Raw genomic sequence first — 6208 nt, forward strand, 5'->3', positions numbered from 1 at the left:
AGATAATTTGCTATTGCTACAAATATACCCGTACTATTTAAGACTGGTTTTGTGGTCCAGGGTCACATATAAATATATACAAATACACATATCCTCACATAAAAAAGATAAACTAAAAGAAATAAATGGCACTATTAGTACACAGCCATCATTACCTTCTTTCCTATAGACTAAGACTCAACCAGCAGGTGAAAGCCTGGAGCAGACTCACAAATTTTGCATATTTCCATACTGATGCTTGCTAGTTGGTCCCCCTATAGGAATAATGAAGCACATTTGCAACAATATTGTACAGCAGAGACAAATGATATAGTTTTAATCTCAAACACTAACGGCTAAAACAAATTCCAGACAAATCGAAAGAAAGTTACAGCAAAAAATACATTACAATTCATCTGAAAACAAAATAAATACAGGAAACATTTCTTATTAGTACGACTGACTACAGTTACTATCATGCTGTCAGATTTGATTAGTAAAGGTAAGAGTGGACATGGATGTTTTCTTGTTCAAAGCAGTCCTGCTGGTTTAACTAAACACATGCGAGGTCTTTGCTGACCTTAGAAGAACAGCGTGAGAAGCTACTAATCCTGGATGAAGGGGGACTGAGAGACGGGCGTGTGACCTTTGGGCTGTGTGTTGTGTGTGATTCTGCACCATGTGCTAAATGGTACTGCACCGGGGGCCTTGCCTTGTGTACGGCTCACACACACATATATACCTGATGGATGGGATTTTACTAGTAGCTCTACAGAAAAAGAAAACTAAACATTAAACAGCAGGTTTTGACATACGTTGATGTTCGTCTTCCTGTTCTTTATCTATCTGATGTTCTCATCATGGTCCTCGAGTCCACACGTCCGTGCTGGGTTTCTCTATGGGTCGGTAAGTTTTAAAAGTAATGGACGCAGCATAAGTATAAGGGGAGAGAGGGTGAGAACGGTCCCGCTCCGCTCAAGAGCAGCGAGGAGAGGCCCCCTGTCACTGCCCACCAGGAATGATTCATGTGAACAATTTGTCCTAATTACTCCAGCCCAACGCTTTTGTCACCATTAATCTTACACACACGCTCGTACACACTCACACATGCACGCATAGGGCCAGTCAGTGGAGATCAGTGCCCTCGCAAATTGAAATAGATGGCCAAGACGATGGTGAGGAGGATGATGGCGCCCAGGATGAAGACCAGGACACGGTTCTGAATGATCCTGCGGAGAGAAAAGACGAGAGATTTCATGTTAATTAGTGCAGTTTTAACATTTTCACACAAAACAGCACGCATGGTATCGAGAACATGCCCTGCATCAAAAATAAATTTATTTTTTCCGACTGAACTCGATAAACACATTTCACTTCAGTCGGATCTGTCTTTCAAAAAAATAAAATACAAATAACAAACAGACTTTCGTGCAAAACATGTCACACGGTGTGACAACTTTGCCTTTTTCCCCTCCATCTGTCTGCAGACACGCTTAGAGCATTTATTTTTCTCCAAAAAGTAAAAAGTGTGGCTTGTGGCATTCCTCCAGCTAATAAATTTCACATATTTACTGATGGAATTCTCTATAAAACCCACTTTCCTACTGTCACATGACCAAACCAAAAAGACAATTTGTGCCTGCAGGACTTAACAGATTCACTCAGTCATTCACTAAATTCTGCACTTCAACTGCATATTCATTTATTATATATTTTGGCCAATAATTGTGATTGTGAGTTTGCTATATGGGGCATTCTACAGAATTAGTGCAAACTGTTGTCTCACAACCAAAAAACACATTTAAAAAGCATCATTCAAGTCTAAGATGTTTACTAATACCCTTCTATTATCTATTGAAACCCACAATAAGTTTTAAAATATTAGTAAGCTTAATATATATAAAATAATCATATTTTCAATTCGGGGGTAACTGTCCCAAACCGTAACCCCCTAAATTTCAATGTTTGAAAATAATATTGTTTACCTTTTGTTTTAAAAAGTTAAAATTCTTTTAAAAAGTTCAAAAAAAATATTTATTTTTATATTTTCTTTGTAAATTATGAAATTTTATGTAAAAAAAATGTGTCCTGCATTGTCATGCCACTACCGCAACACTATGTTTTAGTAAAATTGGCTGAGACTGATTTTAACTACACCCCTACATTTATGATCAGAAAATCTTCCTCTGTCCCTCTCCCTCATAGCTACAAGGTGTGAGTAGATAGGTCCCATCATTTTGAGGTAAATTGCTTTCAAAAGTCAGGAAAATACGGTGTGTTACCGAACACCTTTTTTAACTAAGCACACTTTTTTGTGAGTTATTCCATAACATTTAGTTTTTATATGTGTACAACTGTTCAGAACTGTGCTAGCTAACCATGTGCTGCTTAGCATCTTTGATGCTAGGTTCAAAAATATATAAAATTTACAATTTTAGATAACTTCTTTGTTATCCTATAAAATTGTCACTACCGAAACATGTAATCGTTTTGGTAGTGACAATAGGGTGGAAATAAACAAAATGTAGAAATTTTTTGTAGTATGTTTTAGTAGTGTTTTAGTATGCAAGTTAAAATACTGTAATGTGATGCGGTTGCTTCCAAAACATTACTGTCACTACCGAAAATGGGCAGTCACTACCGAATGATGTTTTGTCAAAAAAAAAGTATACTGAATTATTATAATAGATGTTATGATAGTTTTTGGTTCAATGTATATTCAAACTAATTAAACCTTAACTTTGAAATTAGTATGATCAACTTTTTGATTTTACAAAGAAAAATTGAATTCAATATACAACAAATCTCATAAATTACACTTGAAATATTGTTAAAAATGTAATTGTTGTTGCTTTACCTCTGAAGATTTTTTTATAAAATAGCAAAAAATTTATATTTGCAATGTAGATGTAAGCAAAATCTGAATAGGCCAAATATAAGCCTTCTAATAAAATATGTTAATAATGTAATATAATAATTAATATAATATATTAATATATAATAATTAATAATAATGTGTTTCGGTAGTGACAAATTTGGGGAAGGGACAAATATTCCAAAACTTTCCGAAAATACAATATGAGAATGAACTGCACAATGACTAGAAATGTGTACCTTGGATATGACACAATTTGCATTCATAACATTTCGGAAAAAGACATTTTTTCAAGATGATTCCAATTCTGACTTTGGACCAATTCTGTGGAATGGCCCATATATCAGTTTTGAGTTTTCATATTAAACAGTATTTGAAATCTAACTGTGCACATTGATTTCTTCCTTTTCTATTTCAATATATTATAAAATGCAATGGCAAAGCTGAATTTTCAGCAGTCATTACTCTAGTCTTCAGTGTCACATGATTCTTCGGAAATCATTTTAATATGCTGATTTAGTGAAAAATTCAAATTATTATCAATGTTGAAAATACAGAAATGCATTTTAAATCTTTTGTAACATTATAAATGGCTTTACTGTTACCTTTGATCAATTTAATGCATCCTTATTGAATAAAAGCAAAACCATTTCTAACCAAATCAGAAAGTTTGTCTCTACTCAGAAGAGACAAAAAGAACCAAACAAACTGTTTGAAAAGTGACAAAGTGGTAAAAAATGGGTGTGTGGATGAGTACAGTTAGGGTGAAAGCAGGAGTTGTAGGGGTGAGACCCTAGGATGATCTCTCGGGGCAAGTTTTTGTCTCCTGTGTCATTCCTGATAAATGACAGAATTATCCCATGTGCTGACATGTGGAGAGAGCAGGACCACTGTCCACTCGTATAAGCAGGAGATGAATAACTCACACACACCCATTCATCACCACTGCAGCCGAGCAGCACTCCACCCCATCTAACACACACACACACACACACACACACACACACACACACACACACACACACACACACACACACACACACACACAGAGATATAGAGATGTACAGTAAAGAAAGCAAAAAAGCACACCCCACTGCTGCTTAAAACGGATTAGTATTCATACTAGTATGTCTATGTTCTCAGATGTTTATTTTGTTAAGACAAACCATCAGAGGGTTTCCCCCCGCATTGACAAAAGGCGTATTCTGATTCTGGACGTTGGGCCGGCGTACAGTAATTCATAATTGGGAGTGCATGCTTGGTGGTGGACATTAATCAGAGTATGTTTAGCAAGGCCAGATCTCCCACATGTCTCTTTAAGTAACATTCATTATTTACACTGGCTACACACACACATAAACAAACTCTAAGCAAGAGGACAGACTGTTCATGATGTTCAGAGATGTGCTGGTGCCCAAAGGGACAGGAAACAGCCGTGGGAGAGGGACGGATGGGAATTCTTGGGTCTGTGTAAAAAAAAATTGACGTGTATGCTTTACAGGATGGTACAACTGATTCTGTGCTCACTACTACTGGAGGTAATTTATGTCAAGATCATTTGAGCCTTATGGTTTTCCCACTTCCTGTCAATCAATATTAAGATAAAGTACAGTGCTCTTCAAAAGGGTCAGTGAGATTTTTATTTTTTGTGAAAGAATTTAAAGCTCTTCTTTCAGCAAGGACACATTGATCTGAAGTGGCAGTAAAGACATTTATAATGTTACAAAAGATTGAACGATTCAAATAAATGCTGTTCTTTTGAATATTCTATTCAGCAAAGAATCCTGAGGAAAAATAAATATCAATGTTAGAAGTTTTCAACTTTGATAAGAAATTTACTTGAGGAGCAAATCAGCATGTTAGAATGATTTCTGAAGGATCATGTGACACAAGTAATGATGCTGAAAATAAATCAAATAAATAAATTTTTCAAAGACATATTGTAATAATATTTCACAATATTAATGTTTTTACTGTATTTTTGAACAAATAAATGCAGCCTTGGTGAGCATAGGAGATTTCTTTCTAAAACATTAAAAGATCAAACAGGACTGTCTTGTGATCTAACTGCTCTTTATTATAAGAGATTTTAAATTTGGATGCTGTATTAACAGAACAGCCTACAGAAGAACGTATTACTTTCATTAATTAATTGAACTTTCGTTGAACATTAACACTGTCACATGAATTTACAAAAGCACCATGGTAAAATGATTTTTTTTACTTGCTTGTGGTATGTTGACACAACCTCAGAGTCATAGTGTTTTATTCTATACAGAACTTTTTGGTTTAGCGAAAAAGACTTCATGGATGGACTTTTTAACTCATAAATCAGCTTTGACTAACCTTAATTTTCTGACCAAAGCTCAGCTGTAGATTTTTGACTGAAGTGCAAGAAGATTAAATACAGTGTGTGTATGTGTATGTGTCTGTGTGTGTTGGTGTGAGTGGTTCAGGGGCCAGGCTGAGCTGTTAGCAGTAATGTAGATTAATCTGCCTTTGGTGAGGCTGCTCTGACAGGCCCTTGAGGGTGGGCGGAGAGGCCCCGGGCAGCCCCACATCCAGACACAGAGGGAAAGCGAGTGAGTGAGTGGCCCAGTCATCACAGAGAACAGCCACGCTTTCTTCACTTCAACAGCCCAGACCAACAACCCTCTGAAAAAGACACTGGAAAGTGCATGAATCTCTTCACTAAGATCGGTTATAATTTGAGGAACATGTTTGGGGAAGTAATTCATCCTGTCGCATATGAGAGAGCTCATATACTCATTGATGCAGGGGAACTTTTGTCTGTAAACTTTAAAATCTTCCCCTGTGGCAGTCCCTTTCAACCGCAACTAAAAATAACAGCGAATGGATCTCAAAGAACAGAAGTACCAAAACAGACTATTTGTACCCATTTTCCACCTCTCTCAGAACCAGCGTGCATTTCCACTCACTTGAAAACCAAATGCTGATGTATCTGGCTGTTACTAAATAATCTGTCCACAAACAAACATGCCACGTTGCTTTCTTTGTTTACAAGCCTTGCTTCTAGTTTTGAGAACACATTTTGACATCCAAAGTAATTGAATTCAGTGTAATCATGAGCTGGCTTTGATATAATGGCTAGAAGTTATTTAAATATATAGTGTAATGAAAAAAATCATAGTATTATATTGACATACTGTATATGATATCTATGGAAGTTTGTTTTTGCCACTCAAAAAATAAATTAATAGCGGCTTATCTCACAAATTGGACTGTATATCTCGCAACTGTCACTTTTTTTTCTCAGAATTAAGATATAAATTGTGAAATAAAAAGTCAGAATTGAGATATAAACTCACAATTGTGAGTTATAAAGTCAGAATT

General features: G+C 35.8%; 1 long non-coding RNA gene across 1 annotated transcript in view; it reads right to left on the minus strand.

Annotated features, from left to right (window-relative positions):
* Positions 1–287: 287 nt before the first annotated feature.
* LOC141298419 (uncharacterized) overlaps positions 288–6208 on the minus strand; it is a 58778-nt gene continuing 52857 nt past the window's right edge. The window contains exon 2 of the long non-coding RNA XR_012341579.1: positions 288–1208. This is a non-coding gene — a long non-coding RNA (uncharacterized lncRNA). The remainder of the gene's footprint in view (positions 1209–6208) is intronic.

Source organism: Garra rufa, chromosome 22 (assembly GCF_049309525.1).
Source record: "Garra rufa chromosome 22, GarRuf1.0, whole genome shotgun sequence".
NCBI lineage: Eukaryota > Metazoa > Chordata > Actinopteri > Cypriniformes > Cyprinidae > Garra > Garra rufa.